This window comes from Caretta caretta, chromosome 5 (assembly GCF_965140235.1).
Source record: "Caretta caretta isolate rCarCar2 chromosome 5, rCarCar1.hap1, whole genome shotgun sequence".
Taxonomy (NCBI): Eukaryota; Metazoa; Chordata; order Testudines; family Cheloniidae; genus Caretta; species Caretta caretta.
The window spans coordinates 63,693,525-63,710,718 of NC_134210.1; the positions used below are offsets into that span (position 1 = coordinate 63,693,525).

At 43.1% G+C, this 17,194-nt stretch overlaps 1 long non-coding RNA gene across 2 annotated transcripts in view; it reads left to right on the forward strand.

Moving 5' to 3' along the window:
- The first annotated feature begins 6,576 nt into the window (after positions 1 to 6,576).
- The window catches only part of LOC125637229 (uncharacterized), a 99,404-nt gene continuing 88,786 nt past the window's right edge, over positions 6,577 to 17,194 (forward strand). For both annotated transcript variants that reach the window (XR_012668480.1, XR_012668481.1), the window contains exons 1-2: positions 6,577 to 6,649; positions 6,761 to 6,807. This is a non-coding gene — a long non-coding RNA (uncharacterized LOC125637229). The remainder of the gene's footprint in view (positions 6,650 to 6,760; positions 6,808 to 17,194) is intronic.

Here is a 17,194-nt window from a genome sequence, read left to right on the forward strand (position 1 = left end):
CATTTTGGCACCTGAGGCAGGGAGCTCAAATGACTCTCCCATGCCTCTTTGCTTGGTCCAAAACTTTGAAAGGTCTCAGTTCTGCCTTCTTCCTGTTCTTCTCCTCTCATGTAACTGCTCTGCTACCTACCCCAATAAAGGAGAACTAACAATTTAAAATTCCTTGTTCAAAAAGTTTAAGTATCACTTAACTTTCAAAACCTGAACAGCAAATGTAACTTTTCTTGTCTGCATAGTAAACACTGGCATTTTTATCTTTGAATAATCAAAGTGGTGCTTTCCGTGCCTTCTTGGGTGCAAAGATTTGAACTGCTTCCTGCTGAAGGTCCACAGTCTGGGCCAGCTCATGATCTATTGAGATGGTTGCAAGGCCGACCAGTCTCTCCTGTGTCATTTTGGAGCGTAGATGTGTTTTTATTAACTTCAGCTTGGAGAAGCTGCTTTCTCCACTGGCAACTATTACAGGAAGTGTTAGAAGTGTACACAAAGCAACAAAAGCATTTGGAAAGAGGGTGGCCATCTTATTTGTGCACATATATTCCAGAATAGCCTATGGAGTTGATCCTGCTGAAAAGTATCTTGAAAGGGCTTTCAGTTCATCACCTAAATCACTCGCATCAATATCGCGCATGTCATTATGTGTCAACACTATCTCTAGTGCCCTGCATTGCTGGTGTAGTTCTTAAGGTATAGTGAGGAGTTTTGGAATATCATACAACATCCCAAATACACTGTTTAGGGTGACCAGATGTCCCTATAAAATCGGGACAGTCCAGATTTTTGGGTTTTTTCTTTAGGCTCCTATTACCCCCACCCCCCAACTCCATCACGATTTTTCACACTTGCTGTTGGTCACCCTAGCTGTCTTCCTTGAGCTGCATGAAACGTTCTTCAACTGACTGTATTGCACAATCTAGCACCTGGTTAAAGAATTCAACTTTGAATTGTTGTTTGAAGTCTCTTACGGGATTATCCCATGCCTCGTAATCAAGATGTTGTCGTCTTCAGTGATTCTTGTGTTCTTGAATGGAAAATAGCTTCAGTGTGAAGTTCCTCTGCCAACTTCTGTGCACTCTTCAGAACATTTTGAAATCCCTCATCTGACCGGTAAGACTGTAGGTATGACTTTGCTTTGTCCAGTTGTTCCATTACTCTAGATATATCAAGAGCAACACCTTGGAGTCTCTCTTGCTTACAACATTTATTTCAAACAGTATGTCATGCCACAATGCTAAGCGACACAGAAATTTTAAGTTATGTATGCTTCTGGTGATTCCATTTCCCTCTGCCATTGTTCTCCCACAAACCGTTCCTGCCATAGCATTATCCTCCATAATGGCAACTATGGCATCATCGATCTTCCCAATTTGGTGTTTGATAGGCTTTATCATCTCCACTCAACTTTCCCATTGTGTGGCACTCAATTTCAGTGTCAGAGGATGTTTCCAGATGTTGCTTCAAAATTTGCCATTGAGTTGAGAGAAATACATAGATGCTTTGAATTGCATTTAAAAATTCAGCAGCCTCACTAGAAGTTGATGCTGCATCACTGACCACCAAGTTCAATGAATGAGAACTGCATGAGACAAAAAAAGCTCAAGGGTTTAACTCTCAGATCCATGTCTGCACTCCTCTGTTCTTTCCTCTCATGTTGGCACCATTATCGTAGCCCTGACCTCTCATGTCAGCTATCGCAATTCCCTTATCTTCCAGCTTTTTAAAAAGCACCTTTGATGATACTACAGGAGCTGGTATGACAATGTCAATAAAGTCTAGAAAATGCTCTGACAGTCACCATTGCAGGGCCATATTTCACTAGGTTCTGTTGCAAAATGCACCATTAAAGTCATTTGTTCCATATGGCTGATGTTGGGTGTGCAGTCCAGAATAAGAGTAATATCTTGCTGACTGCAGATCTGCCACAATCTTCTGTTTGACTTTTGTTTCCAGTAATTGTATGATTTTCCAAGGTAGAGGTGTATGTACATTTCTTGGGAGGTGACTCTTCTTAGATGCTCCCGGACTACAGCATCAAACTTAGCCATCAGCTCCACAATGTTAAGGAAGTTTCCATTGTTTGGCACATACAGCTGATCTGAAGTGCCATGCAGAGCTAGGTTTGGGTAGCAAGCATTCTCACAATGGCAATGAGCCTTTTCAGAACATTTTGCCAGTAAAGAGACTTTGATGCAATCTTCTCCTATGCTGATCATCTATGGTGGCCTTTAACCTTAGTTTCATCTCAAGATCTTTCCACCTATGGAATGATCTCTGGTGATTTGCTGCCTTCTCATGGCATGCCAGATTTCTAGCCAGATTTTTCCAGTCCTTTGTTCCTGTAGAACTCCAATGTGGCTGGAACATTAGACTGGAAGAGTTTGCAACAAAAACAGTATGAAGAGTTCTGGGTTTTTGGCCTCTCTACTTTGTAACCATTGGGGATTTCATGTCAGTAATGTGTTGGATGGAAGCTTCTGTTTTCATTGTCTTTGGGGAACATGAAGTTTTTTCACTTGCTGTGGCCCATGCAGTACAAGGAAGTCCCTCAGGCTACTTACTGCTCAAGTGGGTCCACAGTCATGGATCATCTAGATTTAAGGAACTAAACTCAGCAGCAGCTGTTTCTTGTGCCTCCACCACACTCTTCTCTGATCTACACTTTTCTTCATGAATGTGCATGGTTCCATCCATTTGAGATGGAGATATGGATGCTGCAGTAGCTGCCAGGTCACCTGCACTCTGACTAACTGGAAGATCAGGCATCTCCTCACCACTCACATCCTCACTGGAGCATTTGTCTCTATCAGGAGAGCTCCTTCCTGCTTAGATAGAAAAGCTTCCTTTGCTTTCTTTTTCTGAATGCTGCCCCAGAGAGGCATTTTCTTCTTTCACTCATGACTGCTGTTCTGTGCCAGCTATAGTGGCTCTCCTCACTCAATTGAGGGGGACAAATAAGCAGGCTGGTAGCCAGGCCTGAGTGAGGGAAGATATCAGTGTCTTGAGAGCCTAACTGGCTCCTACTACATCAGTTGACTGCTTGTTCCCCTCAAGTGGGTTCAGGGAAGCAGCAGGAAACAAGAAGCTCCCTGAGACTCTGGTGTGAATCAGTCCAGGTTCCTGGGGGTGCTAGAGAGGTACATAAGAGGTTCCTCCTCCTCTCTCTCCCTGCAACTCCTGCTGCTTTCTGTTATTCCCTCTCACCTTTTCTCCTGCCTGCCTGTTATGTCTCTTGTGCCCTCCTTCCTCCAGCACAGCACTCCACCATCTCTCTGCATCTAGAGCAGAGAGAATACATATGCACCAGCAGCACACACAATTTTCTACACTCTGGGTCCTAGGGGCACCTTCCTCCCCCCCTCCCCCCCCACACACAGAGTCTGGCACCTGAGGCGACCACCTCAATTCGCCTCATGGTAAGGCCAGCCCTGACTGCAGTGTCCCAAATATGCAAAACATGTTTGGAAAATATGGTTCCTACCTAAGGAGATTATAGTATGGTCTTATATTTTTCAAAGATTTTTGATGACAATATAAGTCATGATAGCAAATTTGTTTGCTTTTTACTTGCCACCAAGGAAAAAATACAGCCCCACACTCATATAATTATACAATATACTATAGCTTTCCATTACCTCTTCCCTCTCTCAGCTTCCACTTCTAATTTTCCCCTCAGTGATCTCCTTCAGGCCAAGACCAATCTTCAAATGTATATGTACAGCACTAGATGCAAAGGGGCCCAATCTGTCTGGAGCTCCTGAGCAATTTCATGATATAAATATATGCATAATAATAGTCAGATTGCGGCTAACCTCTGTAAAATTTCACAAGGAGGTGAGGGAGAAAAGACCCTTTGTGCCTCCCTTCAAGGGTCAGTCTTGGGCTCACTGAAGTGTGCAAGGCTACCCCTGAAAAGGGACAGGAAGGAGGTGGGGCCATAGCTGCACCACTTCAGGCTGGCTAGTAGAACTGGCCCAGTATCGAGCAGAATACGTTCTGCACTCCCTTACTGGGTTTAGCCGTGAGTATACCCCTCTGGCAAGGAGGGTTGCTCTGGGTGACATTGTGCACTCCTATGGCACAGTGCCTCCTGAAGCTGCTGCTGGGTCATTGTGGCTCCGTACTTTCCCATTGACTTCAATGGAAGTTGTGTGTACATACCCAGGAGTGGAATTTGGACAATGGGTATAAAATTACGCTTGACAAAACAATGCTGAACTTGGGCCAGCTGAAACACATTAAAAGTATGAGTGTCTTTGTTTTGCTTAGCATTTATTACAGCTGCTGAAGAAAGCAGCTGAAGAAAGCAATGTGTTTAGAGTTCTCTCCACTGGGATCTGGTACTGTCTAATTCTGTTTCAAAGCTTAATTGCTGCTTCAGGTACAGTTATGCTCATTCCCTACTACCAAGAGCAGCCAGACATGGGAAGAATGAAAATCCTGCCTGTTTACTCCATAATTTGTGCTGTCGAGGACTTTACCTTGTAATTCAAAGAAGATTTTTAATTTCCCAGCAAAATATGAAAATATTTGATATTCAGCTTCAGATCAAAAGCAATTGAAAACATAATTTACTCTGACTAGGGTCCATGTCCCTTTATGGAAAGGAAAGAATGGTGACTGTACAAAAATTCCAAGTTTTCTACTAACTCTATGGAGCACTAATGTAACCAAAAATAATCAAATGGGTAAAAATAGAAACTACAATTTAGAATCCTCACTTGTATCCAATCGTGTGCTCAATATTTTATGAGCATTCTAGGCCATGATACAATGAATAATTGTATCCAGTTCTGATAGACCTAACACATTGAAAGGTATCATGAAGCTAGGAAACATTGTGCTTAATATTGTTGCTAATAACTTCCCTATGAAACCTTGCATCCAGTTCTGTTGCCAAGATATCTGACTGAATATTTTCATAGTCAGGAAACCAGATGATTTGCAGATACAATATATGAGAACTGATAACAGTAGGGTTGCCAAGCATCTAATTTTTTACCAGAATGCCCTAGCAGCTCTGGTCAGTACCACTGAACTGCCTATTAAAAGTCCGGTCAGTGGCCCAGTGGGGCTAAGGCAGGTTCCCTGCCTGCCCTGACTCCACGCTGCTCCTGGAAGCAGCCAGCATGTCTGTCCCCTAAGTGCAGGGGTGATCAAGGAAGCTCCACATGCTGCCCACACCCACAGGCACCATCCCCGCAGTTCCCATTGGCTATTGACAGGCTGGCCGCTTCTGGAAGCAGCGCGGAGCCAGAGCAGGCAGGGAGCTTGCCATAGCTCCGCTGCACCACCAGCCAGGAGCTGCCTGAGGTAAGCACCACCCTCCCAAAGCCCGAACCCCTCTTGCACCTCAACCCCCTGCCCTTGGTCAGAATCCCCTCCTGCATGATGATGATTCCCAGACCCTGCAACCCAACCGCCTGCCCCAGGTTTGAACCTCCTCCCACACCCAAACTTCCTCCCGGAGCCTGCATCCTGCCCCAGCCCTGAGGCCCCTCCCAGATTCAAACTCCCTCCCAGAGCCCACACCCCAAACCTCCTCCCTTCCCCAGCCTTCAGCTCCCTCCCACATGCCAACCCCCTCATCCACAGTCCCACCACAGAGCCCACACCCCCAAGTGGAGCCCTTATCCCCTCTGACACCTCAACACCCTGCCCCAGTCGGGAGTCCCCTACTGCACCTGGAACCTGCACCCCTAGCTGGAGCCCTCATATCCTCCCACACTCCAACCCCCTGCCCCAGCTGAGTGAAGTGAGTGAGGGTGGCAGAGTGAGCAACTGAGGGAGGGAGGCTGGAGTGAGTGGAGGTGGGGCCTCAGCGAAGGGATGGGGCAGTGAGCAGGGCAAGGTTGTTCAGGTGTGTGCAATTAGAAAGTTGGCACCCCTTGGGAACAGTCACAATAATAGAGAAAGTACAGAAGAGAATGGATTATGTAGAGGGTGCATGCTCGGAGAGAGTTCACACTTAATTCATTACATGCTCTGGCTCAGAGAAGCAGCCAGAGTCACTGAACTCTCATAAAAAGAAAAGGAGTACTTGTGGCACCTTAGAGACTAACCAATTTGAGCATAAGCTGTAGCTCATGAAAGCTTTAACCAATTTATTTGAGCATAAGCTTTCGTGAGCTATAGCTTATGCTCAAATTGGTTAGTCTCTAAGGTGCCACAAGCACTCCTTTTCTTTTTGCGAATACAGACTAACACGGCTGCTACTCTGAAACCTGAACTCTCATAAAGAGTCACAAGGAGACTACTGATCCATTTAGGACAAAGAACCTCCTATGAATGCCCTGTAGAGAAGGGAAACAGTGCTGGAATGTCTACAACTTCAGTGTCAGGTAGAACATAAACAGCTCCTCTGTTACTACAGTTTAAATACAAAATTTAAATACAAAGTCCTGTTCTCATGTGTCATAAATGTAAAGGGAAGGGTAAACCCCTTTAAAATCCCTCCTGGCCAGAGAAAAAATCCTCTCACCTGTAAAGGGTTAAGAAGCTAAAGGTAACCTCGCTGGCACCTGACCAAAATGACCAATGAGGAGACAAGATACTTTCTCCCTCCTCCCAGCTTTTGAAAAACAAAGGGTCTGTGGCTGTTGGTATGCTGCTTTGCCAGGGATAGAACAGGAATGGAGTCTTAGAACTTTTAGTAAGTAATCTAGTTAGGTATGTGTTAGATTATGATTTCTTTAAATGGCTGAGAAAAGAATTGTGCTGAATAGAATAACTATTTCTGTCTGTGTCTTTTTTGTAACTTAAGGTTTTGCCTAGAGGGATTCTCTGTTTTGAATCTAATTACCCTGTAAGGTACGTACTATCCTGATTTTTACCGGGGTGGTTCCTTTACTCCTATTTACTACTTGTAAGAAAACTGAATGCTTTTTCATTGTTCTCAGATCCAAGGGTTTGGGTCTGTGGTCATCTATGCAAATTGGTGAGGATTTTTACCAAATCTTTCCCAGGAAGTGGGGTGCAAGGGTTGGGAGGATTTTAGGGGGAAAGACATGTCCAAACTACGTTTCCCAGAAAACCCAGTTAGAGTTTGGTGGTGGCAGTGGTTATTCCAAGGATAAAATTAATTTGTACATGGGGAAGCTTTAACCTAAGCTGGTAAAAGTAAGTTTAGGAGGTTTTCATGCAGGTCCTCACATCTGTACCCTAGAGTTCAGAGTGGGGGAGGAACCGTGACATCATGCTAATATTCCTTGCAATGCAAAATTCAGGAAGAAAAATATTGTGTAGTCTCATTGCTGGAATCACATCTGAATGAAGCTGTTTGGAAATCTTTCATCAGAATCACCTTCCACAGAACTGGTTAAAAGACAAGGATCAAAGGGTAGGAATTAATGGTAAATTCTCAGAATGGGGAGAGGTAACTAGTAGTGTTCCCCAAGAGTCAGTCCTAGGACCAACCCTTTTCGACTTATTCATAAATGATCCAGAGAAAGGGGTAAACAGTGCAGTGGCAAAGTTTGCAGATGATACTAAACTGCTCAAGATAGTTAAGACCAAAGCAGACTGTGAAGAACTTCAAAAGATCTCACCCAACTAAGTGATTGGGCACCAAAATCGCAAATTAAATTTAATGTGGATAAACGTAAAGTAATGCACACGGGGGGAAAAATAACCCCAACTATACATACAATATGATGGGGGAGGGAGGACTAATTTAGCTACAACTAATCAGGAAAGATCTTGGAGTCATTATGGATAGGTCTCTGAAGACATCCACGCAGCGTGCAGCAGCAGTCAAAAAAGCAAATGGAATGTTAAGAATCTTTAAAAGAGAGAATAAGATGCAGAATATCTTATTGCAGTTATATAAATCCATGGTTCTCCCACATCTTGAATACTGCATACAGATGTGGTCCCCTCATCTCAAAAAAAGATACTGGCTTTAGAAAAGGTTCAGAAAAGGGCAACTAAAATGTTGAGGGGTTTGAACAGGTCCCATATGAGGAGAGATTAAAGAGGCTAGGACTTTTCATCTTGGAAAAGAGGAGACTAAGGGACAATATGATCGAGGTATATAAAATCATGAGTGGTGTGGAGAAAGTGAATAAGGAAACATTATTTACTTGTTCCCATAGTATAAGAACTAGGGGGCACCAAATGAAATTAATGGGTAGCAGCTTTAAAACAAATAAAAGGAAGTTCTTCTTCACTCAGCGCACAGTCAACCTGTGGAACTCCTTGCTGAGGAGGTTGTGAAGACTAGGACTAGAACAGGGTTTAAAAGAGAACTAGATAAATTCATGGAGGTTAAGTCCATTAATGGCTATTAGCCAGGGTGGGTAAGGAATGGTGTCCACAGCCTCTGTTTGTCAGAGGGTGGAGATGGATGGCAGGAGAGAGATCACTTGATCATTGCCTGTTGGGTTCACTCCCTCTGGGGCTCCTGGCATTGGCCACTGGCAGTAGACAGGCTACTGGGCTGCATGGACCTTTGGTCTGACCAGGCATGGCCATTCTTGTGTTCTTATGTTGGGTGGTTTTGCAAAATCTAATTTTCTGTGGGAAATTTTTTATTAATTTTCATCAGGAAAATGAAATACTTCATTTTGCTTTCAGGTTTATTTGACTGAAATTTGGAATTTCTTTTGTTAGAATTGACCCTGAAACATTTTGTTTCAATTGAATTCAAAAATAAATGGAACTGCAGTTCCCTTATGGTGCATTGCATTATGGAAGATGTAGTCCTTCAGGCAGCCCTCACATATTGGAGAATAAGGGCCCACATTATTATTATTTTTTTTTATGAATCAATGTGGATTTTCCTCTGACTGAGCTGCATGCTGCATCATGGGAGTCACATGTGAGAAACAGTCTGGCCAGGGAGCCTGGCTCATAGGAGAAAATGGGACCATCAGCCTCGCAGACAATAATTCCCATAAGGCAATGCATCACTAGGGGAAAAGGCAGTTTCAGCTTCACCTGCATCAAAATAATCATTGTGATTTCAGGACTTTCAAAACATTGCATTTTGATCAAAATTATTGGAACTTCCATTCTGTGCATGCAAAAAAAAAATAAAACTTTTTTGTCTCAGTTTGGTATGAAAACAAATACTGAAGAGTCAGAATGTCCCACAGAATTCTTGCAGCTGTAAAAGAACACCCTAAGAACTTACATTCTATATTAGAATTGCCCTATGCAAAAAAAAAAAAAACCCTGACCTCTGACCTGTATCCAGACATTTCCTAATGGATGTGGAATTCCAAATGTCAAAGCTAACCTCCACTATCCTTTTTAGATATGTAACTAACTACTTAAGTCTGTGGCTCTTTTTAGGTGTGAATCTGACATTGTAAATTGATGCCAAGGGGGAAGTTTACAACTATACCTTTTCTTATAGATCTTACAGTTATTCAGGGTTTCCCACCCCTTGCAGCACCCCAGGCTTATCTTTGAGAATTGAGTTTCACAGGCCAAATTTTGTCCTTGGGGATACCACATCAGTTCGCATGAGTAGGGATAATGTTATCTGGGTTGCTGCTGGTGGTGCTAGGGTTCCTGCAGGGTCCTTCCCAACTTGATCAGGCTGCCCTTTCAACATCTGGTCATAAGGGGGCAGCTCAATAGCAGAGGCAGCTTGCTCTGGTGGATTAATTATGGGACTGAAAGCAAGAGAGGGACAGCAGTTTGCTGAGGCTGGCTTGGCACTGAACTCTCCAGTGGCTTTAGTCCAGTCACCTAGCACAGTGGATCTCAACCTTTCCAGCCTACTGTACTCCTTTCGGGAGTCTGATTTGTCTTGCGAACCCACAAGTTTCACCTCACTTAAACTACTTCCTTACAAAATCAGATATAAAAATACCAATGTGTCACAACACACATTACTAAAAATTGCTTACTTTTTCATGTTTTACCATATAATTATAAATCAATTGGAATATAAATATTGTACTTACATTTCACTGTATAATATATAGAGCAGTATAAACAAGTCACTGTCTGTATGAAAATTTAGTTTGTACTGATTTTGCTAGTGCTTTTTATGTAGCCTGTTTGTAAAACTAGGTAAATTATCTAGATGAGTTGCTGTACCCCCTGGAAGATCTCTGCATACCCCATAGGTACACATAACCCTGGTTGAGAACCACTAACCGAGCAAATCTGCCTTACTGTTCCATCTATGAAACAGGATGACAAGACTTGCATATCATCACAGAGTCGTCCTGATGATGAATTAAGCACTTGACTAATACCAATGCCAAAAGTTACTAGAATGCACACACACAACTCTAGTTTCAGGGACCTCATATGTCATATATCCCTAGCTTATTGAGAAAATGATACTAGAAAAGGACATTTCTAAAAATGTCAGCAACTAGGTACACAGCACTAGTGCCCAGACTTCAGTTCTCCTGCAGCTTGAAGCTGACCCAAAACCTTTCTCCAGACTCTGCTTATGTGGACAACTGACTATTCTGAAATATTTCTAAATGTTGGCAAGTGTATGCTGTTCCCTAGCACAAGCACCTAAGTTCTCTGCCTGCTGCGGGAGCCTGGGGGCAGGCCCGCTGACAGCAATTCTGGGCCCCAAGGTAGAACAGTCAAAGAGCCTCCAGGCCCAGTGGGGTGTCGCCACATGGGCACTGAGCTGGACCACGTGCAGCGGCTGGTGCATGCACGCACAAGTTGCCCCCGCTGTCCGCCTGACATTTGGGTGGTGCTGCACCTGCGCTGGCTGGTGCCCAGTCAGCCGCTGCCGGCTGCATTGCTGGTGCCCAGTGAGCTGCCAGCTGTGCTGCTGGGCCCACACTTCTGGCACAGCCAGGGCTTCCCCATGCCTGCCTGGCTGCCTTTGCCACCACTGGTACCACCCCACGCACGCGACTTAAAATGGCCTGGGGCTCCCAGCCACCACTGCCGTAAATTGCCCGGGCCCCTGGGAAGTTGCCCCCTCTACCACCCCCTTCCCCTGCCCCGTTGGTGGGCCTGACTGGGGGTGAGCCAACGACTTCCCTCTCTTTTTATATAAAATGAGCAAAGTATTGATTGGTCCAAAGAATCATCTCTTAACTTTCTCCTGAGGACCCAGATCAGGGAGTCACTGCTATATTTGGGAGTATGGGTCAGCTGGCTTGGCTAAATAATGGTGTTTCATGGAAGAGAGTTTGAGTCTTCCACCTACTCCTCAGTTTCAATGGGAAAAATTTCACCTTTAAAAAGTATTTAAAAGCTAAAATCCAGACTGCATCCCATTGAAGCTCTCTTGATTTGCTTCACAGACAACATTATAAATGTATCTTTTGTACACTTCCTAAAAGGATAAGATTAGGGTCCTGTCTTGCAGTCCTGTCACACATACGAAATTCACCCTTTTGGAGAGGAGCCAGTGCAAGACCTATAGACTACTTATTTTGAAGATTTATGATATACGTGCCTTGCACTGACCCGCTGCACAGGAGTGAATTTCACCTTCCTATGGGTGGTTCCACTGACTTCAACAGGACTCCTGTGATATGGAGATGCCCTGTAATAATGTGTGAATTACAGTATTGGCCTGGCTATTGGGAGGATGTTTTCTGCATGACTGTATTGGCTCACTCAATAGAGGTCTGTCCAGCATATGGGCAGGATGGAGGAGAAAAGTGGCTATCTTGAGCCAATTTACAAACACTTAAAACATGTTAAGGGACAATACCAGAAATATTGCCTTTGTTTCTGTCTCCAGCCAGCCTATGAAATTCATTGAGCAGTAAAGGCAAAACCTGCCAAATACAGAACTACAAAGAACTCTTGCAGGGTCTTAAGAGCACAGGGGGACTAGGATTGAGACAGGGAACCAGGTAGGGGAGGTGTGTTTGGAGAAGGGGTTGCCATCATGGGATCATAGAACTCTAGGTAAGAAAGATATATGCATGTAGACTGTCTTGAAAATCCCTTTCCTCTACTGCTTTGTTCCTACTGCTAGTGTTTGAAACATAGGTGTTGGATCTACAGAGAATTAAGTGGTTGGCATAGAACTGGTAGTGGGGGAGTGAGTTCGCCCCACTCTTAGATGGGGAGAATTGTAAAGCTCCACCTTGAGTTAGGTAAGGGACACAAGGTCTAACAGCTGAGGAGCTGTGGTTGGACACAGAAAGGGGACAGAGGTAAAATCAGCCCCATAATCATGACAACCACCCATATGAATAAGTGGTGCCGGAGTGAGCTCCTAGAAGTCTGAAGGAGAGGAAAATCAGTTCTGCCACATCCAAATGTTGCTGTACTAATGGAAACATTAGTATCTATGCCTTCCTTTTTGGAAGGGAAGGAAGAGAATGTGGTAAGATTTTCAGGGGCTCCAATCCAGGAAACACTTAAGCACATGTTTAATTTCACGTACATGAGCATTCTCATCAATGTCAGCAGGACTACTCATGTCTCCATGTGTGCAAGTGTTTACTGGGTTGGGGCTTTAGAGGGTAAAGTCTTGCCAAAAGGTGAAATACAATATTTCTTTAGTTCCAAGAAAACAGCAGCTGAAGCAGAATAGAGATACTTTCTATGCTGTCCTAGAGCACTCTCAAAAACAATACTAAGAACATTTTCACTTGTTTGAAACAATATCTCTTCTCTTTTTAGCTTTTTTTCCCCTTTAAAAATATCATCTCAGCTATAAAATCCAAGAGGCAGATGGATATTTAAAAGAGAGTAAGGAGGGGAGAAAAAAACTTTCCACAACAAAAATGTATAACCAGAGATAAGTACTAATAGGACTAATTCATCCCTGGTGAAACTCCAGTGACTTAGTGAAGAAATAAACTAGGCCTAATGTATATTTCCAAGAATGTCTATACAGTTAGCTCCATAAAACCCATTGGAAAGTCCACTGTGAAGTGACTATACATATCATTCTGCAGGGGCCAGGTCTCTCTCTGCTTGATTGAGGTTCAGACAGTTGGCAAGCTTGATGGAGCAGACACAAATGAGACCAAATATTTGAGTTGGTATGTCCAAGCAGCCACAAATATTATGATTATTCTAATAATTATTAATAAATGGCTTTTAGAAAAATCTGCGGTGAATAGACAGGCATATAGAGTCTTGTGGACAAACTCTCTTCTTGCACCACCCTGTCAATTGCAATGGGGCTGTATTGTTAATACAAGAAGAATGTTTCTCTTAGAATCCATTTGTGACCTAGTCTAATGTGCCTGTACAAGACAATAGGGCAAAGTAAGACTTCTCCTAGCCTCCTGTGCAGTGCATTAGGGCTCCCTGCATCATTGCATGGAGGAGAAAGGAGGGATTGTACAATTAGCACTTACCCGCATGCTCAGAGGGAATGAGGTGGAGAGAGGGAGCCTTGGTTTGACCTCCCTCCCTACCTTCCAACAGACTAGCTAGCTGTGCATGGGGGTGGGCAGAGGGAGAGGTAAATTACTTCCATCCTGAGAGTAAATTGTGACTCTTCAGGCTCCTCTGGGAGCAGCGGAACTACAGACCACCCTCTAAGTTTGCATTGTAGCTACATTATATATATATATATATATATATATGTATAGCTTATTATAGCCCTCTATATTTTAGATTCATTATTAAGGCAGCTGCTCTGTTTTTCCTAAATTAAATAAATTAGGCCTGATGTGTATTGCCAAGAATGTCTATACCGTTATCTCCATAAAACCCATTGGAAAGTCTACTGTGAATACATATTATTCCTCAGTGGCCAGGTCTCTCTCTGCTTGATTGAGGAACACTGACAGTTGTCAAGCTTGATGGAACAGACCCACTTTTGACAGGTGAAGAGTAAGTTTCTTTGTTTCGCAAGGTTATCTAAATGTCTTGCAATGTGTCCAATTCACTCAATATTTATTAAGGAACTTTTATTTACAGCATGCTCACATTTGAGTAATATCTTCACACAGGAAAAGCAGAAACATAGGCAAGAGTCTTCCTTAGTAGTATATGAAGGTTTGTACTAAACAGAGGACAGTGAAGTAAAGGCTGTCATGTTAATCTTTTTTTTTAAGAAAATCTCACCCACTCCTGGACAACTGTTCCTAGTTCATGTGTGCAAAACCAAATTTAGGATGCTCCCCCACATTTCAGTGGTTGGAGAAAACCTAGCAATACATATGTGGGGAGGAGAGAGCAGGCAGAAAACAGGAGGGGGAAGAAACACCTTTGACAAAACACTAAATTGGAACTCCAAACCAAGGGCAAAGTTGTGCTCACATCTCAGAAGAAAGGAAGGGAGCAAATAAGTTATATGTGCAATGTTCTGATCATGCAGTGAGTCCCTTTTTAAATAAAAAAGACATTCCATTCAACTACCTTCCATCATCATTTACTAAGCCACTACCCTCTCTTTGTTCAGATCCTTCTGAAAAAATCTTTGTCCACATTGACCATGAGAAGGAGTGAGCAGTCTTTCTTTTTGTTTGATGTACAGCATTGAGAATATTAGCACATATTAAATCACAGTCATACCTGTGAGAGAAAGGTTGGTCCAGTTTTAGGGCATTAGCCTAGAACTTGGGGGACCTGGGTTCAATTCTCTGCACTGTTACAGACTTTCTTTGTGACTCTAGACAAATCACTCAACTTCTGTGCATAAATTTCCCATCTGAAATTTGGAGTGACAGCACTTTCCTACCTCAAAGGGGTGTTTTGAAGATAAATACACTAATGATTGTGAGGCACTCACATACTACAGCAATAGGTAGGGTGGGGAGATATACAAGTATCTGAGATGGACTTCCAGGTGAGGGTCTAATGATGGGCACTTGGATTTCCAGGCGGGGTCCCACTTTGCAAGTGCCAAAGCAGCGAGAAGACCTCCATAGTAATGTTTACTAAACAGCTTCTACTACAGGAGACAAAGTAGGCCACTGTTGTCACCTACTGTGAAGTTGGCAGCTCCTATTGACTCCATTTAGAGTTAAGTACTCATCACTTCAGAAAATTGTGAACTATGAACAGCATGATAGTCTCAGCACTGTAGGTCTTTCTGTGTTATAGGAGGACCACGCTTAGAAGCAGGCACTGAAAGGAAAACAGCATGTGAAGAAATATTGGCTTTTTTAAAAGATATGAAAAGTGAAGAGGAGTCAATAGAATGAGGTGAAAATGTTAAAACCAATTATTAGTCTTGTACAAAACTCACTTTTACTTTCTTAACTTTTCATGTTGAAAATGCTGATTTGTGTGAAACTTTATGAAAGTGAAAATTATAATACTTCAGAGGGAAATGCCAGGCAGAGCTTTTGGTAGATCCAGACCTGAATAAAATTAAATATCATTTGGAAGATCTGGCCCTGTCTAGGCCCTAACTGACCCACACTTTTGAATCCCAATCACAGGTGAATTGTTCTGCAGCATCCTTTCAGCCGGTGGCTGGCCATATTGGAGTTCTAGTGTACTGAATGATAAATCCCATCAGCTACCAGTGAAGGACATGACTCCATGTGTCCTTAGTGAAAAGTCACTAAACCGTCCTGTCTTAAGTTCCTCCTCTAGAGACAACTACCTACCCCTCAGGGGTTTTGTGATGGTTTCATTATTTGCTTACGATTGTAAAGTGCTATATAAATGCTGGTGCTTAAGTCTGCAAGAATGCACGCAAAGCCCTCTGGCAGATGGGGAGAGTGTTTCTTCAGACTCCCCAGCTCTTTAGACCATTCTCCCAGACACACTTTTTCTAAATCTTGCCTGCTCTGCATTGATCCCATCACAAGCAGCTTTAGTATGCTTCTCCTGTAGCAGAAAACTGGAAATTATCCAATTCCCTCCTACTAATATAAAAAATGAGTCACTTGTGTTTGTGTGTGCCCCCAAAATCCTCTTTCTGCTCCAGCCGAAGATCTTTAAACAGGACCTTTGCATAGGACTGTAATTACAGTGGATGGAGATAGATGGGAGGACTTGGGCAAAAACACTTTAGCAGGCCCCTCTAAAGACAAAAATGGCTGTGTTAAATCAACAGGGTATCTTTTTAGATCCTGCAAATATAGAACCCAATCCTGTTCCTGCTGAAGTCATCAGGTATTCTGCCATCGAGTTCACTGGGAGCAGAAACAGACATTAAGTGTAGTCCAAAGTAGGCTTGTTTCTGTGGGGACCACGGTGTATGTGTGTTTTAAAGGTGCCTAAGAGATGTGGACACCAATTCTCTTTTCAATTTGAATAGGAATCATGTGTCCAGATCCCTTGGGCTTCTCTAATCATGCCCACCCTAATATAAAAGAATGAGGAGAAAAGAGTTTAGTAGGCTTTAAGATTGAGCTTTCAAGCTGTTGAAAAGGTACCTCCACTTATGTATAGATGAATATGTGAGAAATGTTTGGAAATGGAAAGACTCCTGTAGTTCTGTTCCCTTAAAGAAAGAAGAGGCTCACTTCCTGTGATCTGGGGTGAGTAGAAAACTGTCCCTACTATTCCTGTGACCTGGAAAGGGGTGGGAGAGGGACTGTAGCTCTTTCCCTGTAGCCCAAATAAAAGGTGAGAAGAGCCCAAGTTCCCATGTGGGATAAATACTAATTAATTTTGTGGGGCTGGTTGATTTGGGAGGGAGTTTATTCAGGAGCAATGAGTGACCAGTATTCCTTGGAAAGAAGGAGGTGGGTGGGGGTGCCAGGAACAGGTCATGGATATGAGGCAAGAAATTTGGGGGAGTGGAGGCAAAGGAAGGGAGACTGAGAAGAGTTTGTGGGGTGAGGGAAAGAGATTAAGGTTGGAGAAGAACAAAAGAGTGCTGGGGAAAGCAAGATTAAAATACTATGGAGGAAGAGAACAATATAGGGAAAGAAATGAAGGAGGAGGGAGCATGAAAAATAACTGAGTAAAATCAGTCTTGTATAATTCAAGAGGGAGCTGTAGTGAAGGAATGTAAAAGATGCAGAAGCAATTATGATTGTTTTTTAAAATTAATTTTAATTGCAATATGATACAAAACATAAAACTATGTAAATATGATGTATGCATGGCTACGTATGTAGAAATAAGTGTAGCCTCCTATTAAACTTCAGCTGAGAGGTTGCTCACCCACTGTTGCTTCCTGCTTCATCCTGCAGTGAAGTTCTAACGCGATGTCTTGATATAGCAACCATGTGTACGACAACAGACTCATGTTCCAAACAAGCACAGGGTAGGATCAAGCAGGAGGCGAAGCTGGGTCATAAGGAAACTATTTTCTTTCAGGAAGTATTAGCTGCAAAAATAGCTGCAGAGAAATAAGGGAAAGTACTGTCAAAGTGAAGGA